Here is a 15,659-nt window from a genome sequence, read left to right as displayed (position 1 = left end):
GCCATGAATGTCTTTGTATATGACAGTCAATAGCTTGAATTGAATTGAGCTTCCCTGTTCACTTCTCCTGACCTGAAAGGCTTGATATGAATGTTTTTTAAACCATTTAAAATGTTCCTGCAGTTTAATTCCCTCTTTGTGGTATGATGAGGAGACCTTCAGCATATTTTTCTGTGGCCCAGTTGGTTATGTAGGCATGCCAGTGTCATCTCACCAGAATTACTTATCACAGCATAGCTCCAAGTTGGATCACAACCCCCTCAGGTGTTTTGTTCTCTCTCTTAAGATAATGTTCATACTCTGTTAAGTGATTATAGAAGTAATTATTCCAATTACAGTTGGAAAAGCTTCTGCCTGTTGTAAGATTCAAGGAGTGATGTAATGTTTTGTGACTTTAAAAAAGAATTTACCCTTACTTTAAAGATCAGTATATGCCTTCAATATTAGAAATTCCTGAAATATTGAAGAGATGTATTGAATTTAATGTCGAGAATAAGCTCCTAAAAACATGAACTACAGAATGTGAGGTTTCTGCAACAATTATGCTTATATTTCCCATTTATTCTCTGTAGAAGCACATTATTTAATTCCAGTGTTTTACTGAGCTTTGGTGCTCTATCCCTGCTCCCAAAAGTTTAGCTGCAATCATCTTACTCATGCCTTTGCTTCTCCAACTGCTTTGACATCTACTGATCTCTCCTCAGGGAAGCCCAGATACTCTGGGGAGTCATGGTCTTCCCAGCAAGAATGGTTTCATCAAGGTGTCATGGAAAAGGGACATATGCCTGGCAGATCAATTTCTAAGGGACCTGCAAGGCAACAGCTGCCTTGTTCTCCCAGCACTCCGTGGAGGACCTTTCTGCATACAATATAAACTTCTCAAAGACCATTTCTGCACTAGAGGCTTCATACCAGGCTGAAGACTTGAGGTTGAGCTGGGGCAGGTTGTCCCACCTCTTTCTGCTCCTGCATGGGGGAGCATTTGGCCTGGTGCACCTCATTCACCTGATTTGTGCTCCCCCATGGGAGCTGAGGCAGCTAAGTTCCCAGTGTGGAAATGGTCAAAGAGTCATATCCCCCTTTCCCTAACTCTTTAATTCTATTCCTGTTACTTTGGTAAGAGCTGTGGTTGTTCTGTAAATAACTGAGTTGCTATAGCATTCCTCTCCCATGCTGCTGTTGTCCTAGCTGGCTTGGCAACTGGTGGGAGTTGCTTAAAGGGCCCATTTGGAGATGCTGCTGTTATAGCATTACTTCTTGTTGCCACTGTCCTGGTGGATATCTCTGCTTCTAACATCATTGGTTCCTGAGAGAGCATCCTGTAACTAAGACTGAGAGCAACTCTGGTAATAGGGGTGAGCCTGTTCCTGGACACTGGTTCATCAGGGCCCAGTGTACCTGAGGGACCGCTTCCCTGCCTAAGCTCCTCAAAGAGCTTTACACTCCACCACCACCAACCGGCTAATGATCCCTGGCCCTAAAGAAGCCTGCCTGGCCTCAACCAGGGCAAGAGCATTCTCCGTCCTGGCTCTCACTTGGTGGAATGAGCTCCTGAAGGAAATCAGGGCCCTGACAGAGCTAAAACAGTTCAGCAGAACCTACAAAAGGGAACTCTTCCACCAGGCATTCAGTTGAGGCCAAGCAAAACCAGCAACATCTACAGGTCCCCTGCTTCCCCCCTCCCAGAAATCCACTCATGCGTTCAGCCCCTGGACCTGTTTGCATTGTTAAAGTTACCTTTGTTACAGTTATTAATGTTAATATTATTATTGTGGTGGTTATCTATACATTATGGAAAACCTAATTTCCTTGTATTGTTCTATGTAAACTGCCCTGAGCCTCAGGGGAGGGTGGTATATAAATATCTTTAATCCGCTCCTGCAGAGCGGATTAAATAAAGCAGTAAGGCCTGGTGGGGAGGAGTTAGGGCGGGCTCTGTCCAGGATAAAAACTCATAGGAACGAATCAGGAGCCGCGAAGTGGACCTATTGGACACTTGGCCCGTCTCCCGAACGCTGCGCCTCCAACTCTGCAGTCCTCCCGAACAGCCATCCTTGCCGGATGGCCACCAGGGAGGAGGCTCGCCCCACGCCGCTGCGGTCCGGGAAAACTGCTTCCCCACCCAGCGACTGCCCTTCACCTCTGAGCCGGCTCCGACCGACTCCACCGCCCACGCCCGCATCCATCCCCGCCCTTCCCACCCCCACCCCAAACGTCCGTCGCTGCCTGCCAGCGCCCGTGACTTTCCCCCCCCAATTCCCACTCACTACTTCACCGCCTCTATGAGGAGTTCCCGCTCGCTGCCACATCCATGCCCAGAGCTCCTCGAGCCGCTTCCCTGCTCGCACGCTTCGAGACCACCTCCGCCGCTATGTCCAGGCCCACCGCTCCACCACCCCCGGAACTACAAGCGGCCCGCCGCCCACATCCTCTGCCGCCAACGCCCTGACGACGCTTCTCCAGACGGCCCCAAAATGGCCACTGCCACGACGGGCCCGCTGCGTGCGCTCCATGCCACCAGCGCCAAGTCCTGCCTTTGCCGCCCATGCCTCACCTCTCCCACGCCTGGTCCTCACCTTCTCCATGCTGAAGCCGCCCTGCGCCGCGCCCAGCCACCGGTGAGTCGCCCCGAGGACAGGGGGCCACAACAGCTACACCCCCCCCCAACTATGCTTGCCTGCCCAGCCGCCCGCCACCACTCACTGATGCACCTAGCGCCTGCTGTATTTGTCCCACAGCTGGCTTAATTTCTAGTAATAAATAAACAAACAAAATAAATACAGCTGTGAATTATTGCTGTAGTACAACAATTGCACAATATTCATTAATAGCTGAATGTAGCTTTTAAAAGATGGATAAAGCTTCAGTAGCCATCACCACACCCTCACTATCCGTGACTTAAGGTGCAGATAGGGAGTTGTGTGTGTGAGAGACAGAACTGACTCAAACACAACCCTTCCCTGTCCAGGCAGCTGTCTGTTGTTGAGTCAGTCATTTATGTGTGAATGATCAATCAGGCACCACCAATGAGGTCTTGGACCTCTTGAAAAAGATATTTATTTGCTTGGATATAATTTAAATTCACTAGAGCACAGGGGCACTGGAAAACAATATCAAAACATTACAGATATTACAAAACAAAGAAAAGAAATAGAAACGTGTGACTAGTTTAATTATATAGTCACTGCAGTTACTTTGACATTCCCTTCCATTGAATAGATACAAGTCTGAATCTTTGAAGACAGAGGCTAGCCAGGACAGACTTTTCCTTATTTCTCCCCTGCCCCCAGTACTTGATTTGTTCACCTCTCATGGAATGTCCAGATCTTTTAACTCTTCCTATCCCAGCTGGGAGAGTTTCACTTAGATCTCTCATGAAACTGGGCAGAGGCCCCATGTGTATTACTTTGCATCTTTTCTCCAATCAAATCAAGGCACATGTCACAAAACCTTATGGCCCAACTCAGAATAGACACTCTGGCAAATAGGCAAATCCTACACCAAGAGCCAGCTTGGTGTAGTGGTTAGGAGTGCGGACTTCTAGTCTGGCGGGCCAGGTTTGATTCTGGGCTTCCCCCACATGTAACCAGCTAGGTGACTTTAGGCTCACTACGGCACTGATAAAGCTGTTCTGACCGAGCAATAATATTTAGGTTCTCTCAGCCTCACCTACTTCGCAGGGCTTTGAGATTCCTTCAGGTAAAGAAAAGCAGCATATAAGAACCAAGTCTTCTTCTTCTTCTATTTGTCTCCATAAAGACAACCACATCTCTTCTCAGCCTGAAACCTGAAGAGTTCATAGGTTCAGTTGTAGGTGGCCGTGTACACAGTTATGCTTCCCAACCATATTCTGGTCAATCATGCTACTTCTGGGGTTTCTCAAAGCCTGAAAAATATTTCAGTGGTGTCTCAATGGTATAAAAAAATTAAGCAAAGCTGATTTAGACTGATATAATTCTGCACAGAATAGCATCATAAACCTGACAGTGTTGCCAGGCAAAATACTTACTGCTAGGAAGTATTTGTGTGCTTACTATTTTATTGTAACAGTGAGCATACTATTTAATTGTTAACAATTTCACTATTATAATAATCATTTACATGAAATAGTATTATATACTTGTTAAAGTAGAGTCACAAGATTTGATCTTGCCTTCCAGCTGTATCAGTGCCCACGTGGTGGCTAGTGTGAGTCTTCAGGGATGTGTGGCTGTGGTCTGATAATTTTAATCCCTGATGTATCGCCAGTAACTGTGGCTGGCATCTTCAAAGGTAGGACATGGCAATATGGGAATATTTCTATGCCAAACTCCTTATGTCACACTTTGGCATGGAGATATTCCCATCTTGCCTTGTTCTACCTCTCAAGATGCCAGCCACAGTTACTGGTGAAACATCAGGGACTAAAATTACAAGACCACAACCACACAGTCCAGAAAACTCACAACAGCTAGTTGACTCCAGCCTTTAATAATTCATCTAACCCATTGTTTGTGTGCAAACGTGGCCTCTGTCACTTAGGCAATCAGTTGAAATCTCTGCAGAAAAAAATGATTCCTCATACTTATTTTTGTAATATAAGGAGGCAGTTCTGAACACACTTCCTTGCCAGGGATTAAGCATAATAAGCATGCATGCTTAGGATAGTGCACTTCAGCATGAAATCTGGGTGCAATGTCACCAAAATTTGTGGAATTGCTAGCATGCTGACACAGCAACTAATTGTCTACCAAATAGTTCCTGTCAGTAATGTATTCCTAATAATGGAAGGGGTAAAAAGCATTGCTGTAAAATCTATAAGGCTAAGATGCATATTGTCTCATTGTTATTAAGTTTAACACACTTGAGTATGTTTGCTGCACAAGTTTTCAGAAATTCCATGCAGGGGTGTTTAATGAGTATTAATGACATCCTAAAGGAAATGCTAGATTGTTAGTGGTATGCTAGATGCTTAGATCATGCTAATGGTAAAGCCTGATTCCCTGAAAGCCTTTCATGTTGTTCTGAGATTCTAGTTTCCATGGTAACCTCCAGCGTTAAGAGGGGTGCTGTTAAACTGTATTGCAATTTTGCTTAGTCTCTTGCTGAAAGAAAAATGTCAGAGGAAAGCATTTATGCCCCCAATTTTGTAATTGAAGAAGGCCTTTTCCTACCTCCATTTTCTACTGTCAGCACCTGTACAAGTTCTACAGGGCAACGTATGCGCCGTTTATTTAATATTTTGTTCAACAGTGTGGAAGCTTTACATATTGGCAGATATCCTATGCTACTTTTTGAAACAATATACAACCTGATCTTCTTCAAAACGCATTCCAAAATACATGTGAGAAATATCAGTTAACAATAATTAATGTCTGTGGGGAAGTAAGTAAACAGATCATGAAGCCAGCTGCAGTTCTCTGCTGTACTGTGAGTACTGTACATACCTTTGGGATGTTCTGCAGACCTAATAACTCCCACATTGTTCCTCTCTTAGTGTTCTGCTCACATGCCTACTTAGGCAACATGATAGAGAAACAGAACAGCACAGCTGGGTAGCTCATTGCGCTACAACTTGGGAGCATAACTTGGTTCCCATCAATAGTTAAATAAGCATAACACTACTCCTTTAAGATTGTTTGGACTACCCTCCACATGGTCATTCTTCTGTGGAGTTTGCTTGAAAGGCTTTCTGTATGATGGTGCCAGGTGACCAATCTGAGCACAATAGGTTAAAACTGGAACATGTACTGGAAAATGCACATAAGCTTTGCTGTGATTGGTACAGTGGGTAAAGGGCCAGTCTACACACTTTATTTATGATGTGGAGGGCACCTGAGTGGCCTCTCTGAAATGAATCATAGAATCATAGAATCATAGAGTTGGAAGGGGCCATACAGGCCATCTAGTCCAACCCCCTGCTCAACGCAGGATTAGCCCTAAGCATCCTAAAGCATCCAAGAAAAGTGTGTATCCAACCTTTGCTTGAAGATTTCCAGTGAGGGGGCGCTCACCACCTCCTTAGGCAGCCTATTCCACTGCTGAACTACTCTGACTGTGAAAAACTTTTTCCTGATATCTAGCCTATATCGTTGTACTTGAAGTTTAAACCCATTACTGCGTGTCCTTTCCTCTGCAGCCAGCAGAAACAGCATCCTGCCCTCCTCCAAGTGACAACCTTTCAAATACTTAAAGAGGGCTATCATGTCCCCTCTCAACCTCCTTTTCTCCAGGCTGAACATTCCCAAGTCCCTCAACCTATCTTCATAGGGCTTGGTCCCTTGGCCCCAGATCATCTTCGTCGCTCTCCTCTGTACCCTTTCAATTTTATCGATGTCCTTCTTGAAGTGAGGCCTCCAGAACTGCACACAGTACTCCAGGTGTGGTCTGACCAGTGCTGTATACAATGGGACTATGACATCTTGTGATTTTGATGTGATGCCTCTGTTGATACAGCCCAAAATGGCATTTGCCTTTTTTACCGCTGCATCACACTGCCTGCTCATGTTTAGTTTATAATCCACAAGTACCCCAAGGTCTCGTTCACACACAGTGCTACCTAGAAGCGTATCCCCCATCCAGTAGGCATGCTTTTCATTTTTCTGAGTTGCCATAATAAATAATGAGTTGCCATAATAAACCAGAGTGGGTCACAAATCCCTCTGTATCACATGAGGTGTTTTTGTTCCAATGGCACACATATCTGGGATTGGCTGGTTGTAGTAGAGCATTGCCCCACTGATGTAAAAGTACAATGCTGTGAGAACACATTACAGCATCAGCAAAAGTATGGATAAATGAGATGTTTCAATGTTCATATTATTTTCAGTGAAATCAGCAGACTTCAACCAAGCATATTGGCTTACATATATTTACCATACAAGTTCCACTCATAACCCACTATGCTATAATTTGAGGCTAATGAGATCTGTGAATTTTCAGAAGTGATAAGAATGTATCTGATGTGTGTGATATGAAAAGCAGCAAAACCTCAGAATTGTTAAGAATGGTGCTGGAAATCACTGCAGAATGGTTAGGCTAATCCAGGCTTTCTCAACCAGGGTTTCATGAAATAGGTTTCTTGACAGCCCTGGAAGGGTTTCCTGAATGGGTGGAAGTAATTTGTTTGTTGGGCATTGGAAAAGAAGATTTAAGGTATTAGGTCATGTTAAAAATTTTGGAAGCTGGAATGTAGTGTAACAGCCCTTAATCCCCACCTCCCCAGCCAGAATTCTAGGATATTCACACATTCAGCAGAGTTCCAATGTTTGCAGTATCATTCAACAAAGTATCATTTCACCTGCTATGTCCAGCAATATTATTTCAGAAAATGTAGGACCAATAAATATGCTTTTATTGTGGATGACTCCTTAGGAAGGAAAATAACAGACCTTTCAGATTGGAAGATAAACTAGTATCTGACAGTTTCTTTCTGGTTTGCTGTTTTATTTTGGATGCTAAAGCATCTTTGTAAATGGTACTTGGCCTTTCGGGCACATGTGCTAGAAGCCAAATCCAAATTACGACAATGCTTCTATGATGGCTCCACCCTGTTACAGTACAATATTTTGATTGTTGGCTCAGCCCAGGAACCCGAGGGATGGATCAGGAGCCCATTTTAACTTAAACAATTTAAATGGCACTCAAGGTTTTTTGCAGTTCAAAAATAACAAAATATTTTGTTTGAGGGAAAAGGTCAGGTGAAATCAGAGATTGAAATTTGTGAGATAAAACCTGTACATGCACAGATTTTCGTGCTAGCCAGGCTAATACATATGTATATATAATATCCACAGATGTCAGCCTCACAGCAGATATTGCTAAATGTACCGGAAGCATGTCAAGGGAGAAATTCCTTCCTTGTGATATATTACTTTTATACCATCATTAACAACTGTTCAGTGAGGCAAAATGTTTGGAAGCAGTCCCAGGATTTTCAAAAAAGGGAAGAGATCAGCTTTCTCTTGTTCCCTAATATGAATAGGAGATTGTATCATCTACGGCATACTAACTTTGTTCAAATTATCCTATCCTTCTTCACAATAAGGGCCCTTCTCTAATATGCAAATATAGCTGAAACAGAGCAATTAAATTTTCTCTGGTGATGGGTAACTCCCCTCCTACATCTAATTTGCAATAAACCCTTTTAAATTAATTGAGAACATGTCTGCTGGACTTGCAAATTAATGTACCTTTTAAAAAGTTTAATTATGAATCAGAGTTTCTTGTCCAAGACACACTTTCAGTGATGTCATTGGGAGCATAATAGGGCTTAGAATCCTCCCTCAAATCTGCAGTCCCTCCAATCTAGATAATATACTCTGACATGCACACAGACACACACATTTATTTGCAACTGAGATGGTGGAGATAGTTCCATTCCTGTTAAGAAAAAATTGGTCTTCATGAAGACTTCCATATGGCAGCATGTGATGTCATCTGAATGTTATTCATTTGGCATTATTCCTATGTCCTTCCGATGTATGTAATGCTGCCACACAGGCATGGTAGTATCTGAAGCTTTCATGAAAATTTTTGTTCTACCTCCACCCCATGTTACTTATTGGAAGTGAAGGTGATGCACAGGGATGAGTAATTTGGTTTGGATACTCCCAAAAGTACCTGAATCAATGCTTATTCGGGTACTTTTCAGCCATATCCAAGCCAAATTGCTCATCCCTGGACTTTAAACAGTCAGAATAAGCCTTATCTGAATCATGATTCAGTGGTTTGGATGAAATTCAGTGATTTGGCTGCACCATTATAGCCTAAGTAGCCATGAAAGTCAATGGGACATTTTGCCTTTTTGTCTATTCCATGGTTTGGGTGGGTAGAATTTGAGACAGAGACACCAATTAGCAGTGTACCCCCAAGTTTCAAAAAGATTGGACCATGGGGTCTAATTCTATGGGCACTCAAAGATGGTGCCCCATCCAACCTCCTTTGTTTCCTGCGGCGGATAAAAAGGACAGTAAACGAAAAAGCTCCTTTTTCCACTACAGGAAATAATGGAGGTCTGATGGGGCACCCTCTTTGGGAGCCCATAGAATTTGACCCCATAGTCCAATCTTTATGAAACCTGGGTTTTCTTTTGAGAAGAGGCTCCTGCAACTACACTGTAAATGTGGTACCTCTAACTCAAACTTCCACCCCCCCATACCATGAAATAGACAAAAAGGTAATATTTCCCATTGACTTTAAAGGCACCATAGGTGATAATGGCACTGAATCTATTAGTCCAAATCCAAGTTTCTGAATCCAAATCAGTGATTCAGGTTTGGCTGAATTGATTCAACTGCACTCTGTCCAGACAGGGTTAACATGCTTCCTGACCTGACTCCCTCCTTCCCAGCTACAGGACCTTTGTCTTCAAAGGGTTTAACTTCAGGTGACTACCCCTGAGCCACTCCACCACTGCCTCAAAACACCCAGCCAATGAGTCCAGAAGGGCATCTGGTCAACCATGCATTAGGAGCTAGAATAGGGTGTCATCTGCATAGTTACCCCAGAGGCTCAACAAATAGGGTGTAGATGACAAGGCCTTCCCTTCATGCTGTCTCCTAGCACATATTCAAAGGTTTGCTGACTCTGGACATGGAGATTCATGTTAGTAACTTCAAACATCAAGCTCTGTATATCACAGAGTATCTCTACCTGTTGTCTTTCTTAGTGTCCTCATGCTGAATTACCAGATCAATATAATCCCTCCAGCTTCTTAAGAAACATAAAAAAGTATCCTGGAAAGAATGGACAAGAGCTCCTCTAATTCTTTTTTTCTAAATTTGCTCTGTCCATGGTGCCTGCCAGTTAAAAACTGCATCTAGATAACAAATTATTCATCACGCTCTGCATAACGTAGAAGCCCATAGCATGATCTTCCACCAATCATCAACAGCCAGTGCTAATGATGGAGTGTGTGAGATGTGGGCGATGTGAAAAACCAAGCTGCCTTTTCCTGCCAACCCTGAAAGTGATCACTCTCCAGCTTTTATAAGAGCTAGCTCTGCCTTAGTATCTTGAGGCCCTTCCAGCTTACATCCTGTGGAGAAAACAGCTGTGTCTGGTGAGGTGGCAGCAAATGCTTTGCTGCTTCCTCTGGGCCAAGATTAATCTTGCATGTTCTTACACTCAACAACTGCAGTCTCTCAGCTGCTTATCTGACTGCTCTTCGTTCTTCTTGCCTCTAAGCATTTCTGTCACACCAGCCTCGACTAGCTGTACATCAGTGACTCTTACAACGAGATCAGATTTCTCTTGGACTCAGTTTCATAGTTCTGTCTCTCTCTGACAGATATACAGTCACACATTCACATACACATTGTGATCAACACTCTATATACTCTGGAGAATCAGCTAAAATAATAACCTGCTGTGTCTTTCCACTTCCTAGACCCTACACTCTTCCTGCCTTCTTCCCTGGGCTTGTATTGGAGTGCCACAATTCTGCAAAGAATGGTGAGGAAGGAAGGAGAATGGGTTGGCATAGCAACACTGGCAAAGAGACAGGCCATACTTGGCCTTTGATTAATAAGTTCCTCCAAAATGTGCAAGTTTTAGAGGTTTTTTTCCTCATAGTATTTAGTATCATTTGCCAAAGTCATTGAAATTCTATTAAATTGGAATCACTGTTGGATTATTGTTGATATGTTATTTTATGACTGTGTTATATATTTAGACTGTGTTACACACTGGCTCCTCCCATTTCTGCCCTCTCAGAAAATGGCCAGAGGAAGAGTGTTGCATGCAAAGGGATTCAGATATTTAAGCAGGAGAATATATTTTCCCAGATCCAGAAATGACTACCAGGGCAAGGGAAAACCTGGGAAAGAAGGAACCCTTTTGCAGACTGTGCATTTCTTGCGCTGGATACAGGTGTAGTAGGCCTTGACTCTGGATGCCAGCCTCCAGGTGGAAAAATACAGACACACTGGGAAACCAATATGGCAATAAAATATCCAAATTGGACTTATATAGACTCGTCTCTCTTCAGTAATTCTTTTATTCTTATTTCACACAAGTCCCGACGCATTTCGCATTACAGCTTTATCAAGGGACAGTTTTTATATTTAAGGACCAACTTCAACTTATTAAAGAATCTCTTGATAGAGTATAAGGTCATACAACAGCTAAACATACAATAGCTAAACAGTTTTCTGAGGTCTTGCTAGGATTGGCAACCTCCTGATGATCCAATGAAGAATTCCAATTGGATCCATGAAGCATAACAAGAAAAAAACAAGAAAAAAGATCCAAAAAGGCAAGGATTATTATTTAGCATACCGCATGCACAAAAATGAAACTACTTCTTTAACAAGCATTTTTATATTGGTGATGCTATGCACACTGTAAACATGTGACTTACCAGTAGCACATATGTCTGGTCAGGATTAAACTTCAGTTTATTTGACTAGAAGAATGCATGCTGAAATCCTCATATTTGTTGCACAAACTGAAATCAGAATGCCAAGCAATACTTTTACAGTTTTGCTTTCTTGGCATTTATTTGGGGCCTTTTTTCTATTTCCTTTTTTCCTAGAATACAAGGATTCCAAGAAAAGACTGTGTTGCTAAGTTGTTCTCATGTCAGTTATTTTGCTTGATGCTTGGCATTTGATATGATATACCTCAGTGGTATCAGTATGGCTGCAATATGCTTCTCGAACAGAGTGTTCTGTATTCTGGTTCTCCAAATATGGGCAGACTAATTTGTATGCTATGTACATTATTTGCTAATCATGCAAATCAAATACTGTAAGTGTTGCATTTCCTACCAGTCCCTTTGTATCTTATTCTGGCAGCTACCTCCCAAAGTTACAGAAGGATTTTAGAAAACATAATTTTTCAAACTGCCTGGCTATACCAGGATTTGCTCAGGTGTTCCCTTCAGAATTCAGCAAAGCTTGTCTTGAGAGATGGAACAAGCATATTAATCATAGGTGTGACTATTGCCCTGTAATTTAGAATGACAGAAGGCAGAACTGTGTTTGTTTTTGACTAAATAAATTGGGCAGAACACGACCTACACATTTTTCTTCTCACCTTTGGAACTAGCCTAAACAAGCTTTGTTGATATGGCCAGGAACCAAATAAAACCAGGACAAGGAGACCAGCCCTATGACAACCCTTTTTGGAGTTTTATGCATTCCTTATTGTGGCCCCCAATTACCTATTGCTTTTTAAAACTCATTTCTCTGTTGGTGCCCTAGAAATCTGCAACTGACTGAAAGAACATCATGTCATTTCCACTGTATTGAGCCGTTTGCCACAGAGCTGGCAAATAGCCCTAAGTTTCAAATGTTTTGGACACAAATACCATGCACCAGTTCTTCCAAATACCTGTACAATGAAATCTGCAGCTACAAACTTGAAATAGATATTTTAAATAATGCCATAATTTAAAAAAAATCAGTCATCTTACTAATGGGATAGGAAGTAAGACATTTTGTTCATATAGGATACTGGAAAGCCAAAACTGAAGCTAATCAAATGTATTATTTACATGTCAAAAATAAATTTAAAGTGACCACATGCTAGGTGAAGTACCCATTAAAAAAACAACTTAATTCATTCACAGTTCAAAACCAGCCAAGGGAAAAAAATACTGTTTCTCATGAGAGCATCAGCTTTTTACCTTACTTCATTTTTGCTTGGCACACCTGCCATTTGCTTAAACATGACATCAAATGCAGCCTTTCATATGTCATTCATACTGTCCTAGTTCCTGGCCTTCTTGAAAATTCTGCCTGCTTTTTGCAACTATATAAATAGCCAAGGAACCCAAAATACCTTTTTACAGTTTATTTCTGGAAAACAATTTTCAGCAAGCTGAATATTGCAAGCAGTATTGCTCCTTTCTTTTCCCAAAGGACTGTGTGATGCACTCACCATGAGTGGCAGGGCTTCTCTGGCCTCTTCACCTCTGATCCCATTCCTCTGTACCACCTAACAACATGCTCCCAATGACTGGGAATGACTCCTAACATTATTGTTTTATTATTTATTTGATTTCTGATGGACCACCCTCCTGATGGACCGGCTCAGGGCAGTGTACAATATCACTATGCTAGGAGCAACACTCTGAAACAAAAATGGGGACACCTGTTCTGTCCACAGGAACACTGGAATGCACTTAAACAGTTCTTAAACAGTCAGTGAACACTGACAGGGGTTCATGGGCCACAGTTTGACTACCCCTGTATGTAACCTATGAGAAGTGTGAGTAGAATGAAGCTTGCAGAGCAGGACTTGCTCTCTTCCCTCTCCCACTTTAGCCTGCTGAATCGTACTTTAACGGGCATGTATTCTGGCACACAGTTCCACTCAGGTTACAACATTTCCATTTGCAGATGGGTGTGTAGGGAGGGGGGAGTAATTTGTACGTATTACTCCCTCTTACTGCCGACTCCCATTTTGCTCTCTGTTCTGTTCCTGAGGGTTCATTGGCTCAGTGGGCTGCTGCCAAAGGGAGAACTGGGAAAGTCTCACTCTACAAAGTGCAGAGATGATTAGACAGCCACCTTAGCAGAAGTTACCATGATGATGATGATTTGAGATCAGCAGTCAAGGATATCCACAATGCAGAATACATATTGGGCGCATAAAATGATGATGATGATGATGATGATGATGATGATGATTACTAGAGGCAAAGCCCATTGTATCCAGGAATACAATGGGTGCTAGAGCTTGGCCCTGGGAAGAGGAAAGGGAGGAGTTGTCCAGTCTGTAAGCGCATGGGGTTGAATGTGTGTGTTGTGTGGGAGGTTGTGATGGCATGGTGACAAATGAGTGCATGGGTGTGGAGATATGGGTGTCAAGAACCTGTGGTTTGGAATGTTCATTGAGTATGGGAGAGGACTGACCTTTGGGAATTGTGGCATAGTGGTTACAGATGAACTTTCCAGAGCCATGTCCTCAGATATGTGAAGGGGAAATCAGACTGGAGACTCTTCTTAGGGGAAGATTACATGGCAACCAATACCTCCAAGTTCTGCATTCAACATCATTTCCCTTCTTGTCCCCCTGCCCTAATACACATGGGGTAGTCATAGTGCACAGGTGTCTACTGTGCTTCTTCTGTCTCCATTATTTTACTGTTGATAAAATGTTATGTGGCCAAATGCTTCTTTCACGACTGCTCCTTAAAGGAAGAAGAGCTAGATTTTTGTACACTGCTGTTTACTACCCAAAGGAGGCTCAAAGTGGTTTACAAACACCTTTTCCCTTCGTCTCCCCAAAATAGACAGCCTGTGAGGAATGTGGGGCTGTGAGAGGTCTGAGAGAACTGGGAATGGGCTGCAGTCACCCAGCAGGCTTCAGGTGTCTCAAAGCAGTTTCCACTCGCCTTCCCTTCCTCTCCCCATAGCAGACTCTTCGTGAGGGTGGTGGGGTAGAGAGCCTTACTTGGAAGATGGCAACCCTAACAGGAGGTCCTTCTGTGCACAGCAGTCTTGACCTTAGTCAGGTTTATGCACACCTTGGTAATGTGGAATTCCAGAAGATGAATCTACACCAATCTGGCAACCTTACCTCCTTTCTGCAATGTTTTCTTGACCTAAAATAGGTCAGGGGGTGCTAGGTAGCTGTGGGGGCATTACACACTTTTGAGGCCCCACTTTCAGACTTCAAGGAATATGTTCAGACCAGGGACAGCCAGCCTCCAGACTATACAGACCAACTCTGCAGGCAAAAATGGCTACTTTGGAGGGGTGACTGTGTAGCATTGTATCCCTCTGAGGTTTAGGGAAGCCAGCCTCCAGGTGGGGTCCAAGAATCCCCTGGAAGTACAGCTCATCTCTAGGCAGTTAGGCTGAAGGGAAAGCTCTCCCCCTTCTCATGCACCCCTTCAAAAGGAATGCATATGGCCCCAGAATCCACCTGGTTGCTTGGCTGGTGATGCCTGCCCTTCTGAAGCCTGAGACCTACTGCTGGCAACTGCAGTTCCTGTTGTTGTCTGCAAGATCAAGTCGCTGCCTAATAAAGGTGGATCACCTAAAGGTAAAGGTAAAGGTATCCCCTGTGCAAGCACCGAGTCATGTCTGACCCTTGGGGTGACGCCCTCTAGCGTTTTCATGGCAAACTCAATACGGGGTGGTTTGCCAGTGCCTTCCCCAGTCATGACCGTTTACCCCCCAGCAAGCTGGGTACTCATTTTACCCACCTCGGAAGGATGGAAGGCTGAGTCAACCTTGAGCCGGCTGCTGGGATTGAATTCCCAGCCTTATGGGCAAAGCTTTCAGACGGCTGCCTTACCACTTTGCGCCACAAGAGGATCACCTAGTTTTCCCCAAAGTCTCACTGTCTACTTTCCTATAAAGCTAAGTACACTTCAAATTCTGGGCCACTTATGTCTTTGAGTTCACAGGAGTTTTTATTTACCAGACCAAGCTTGAAAAAAGTCATTTTAGTTCTCATTTCTCCCCAGCTATTTACTTGTTCACTATTTACAGTTTCAGGCTGTAAATATTCTTTATTTAGATCTTCCTGAACTTTCCAGACTCACAGGATTGATATTGGTCTGTTTGTCTGTCTGTCTGTCTGTCTGTCTGCACCCCAAATTACAAACAGTTGCTGGTAAGGGCCGGCCAAAGCCCATACCCCAGGAGGTACACACCCACAACCACTCCACCCCAACCACAGTCTGTGAGCCTCTACCATCCTCTCTAAATTGCTGCTCATTT

Source organism: Paroedura picta, chromosome 4, assembly GCF_049243985.1.
Source record: "Paroedura picta isolate Pp20150507F chromosome 4, Ppicta_v3.0, whole genome shotgun sequence".
NCBI classification, from domain to species: domain Eukaryota; kingdom Metazoa; phylum Chordata; class Lepidosauria; order Squamata; family Gekkonidae; genus Paroedura; species Paroedura picta.
This window is presented reverse-complemented; position numbering follows the sequence as displayed.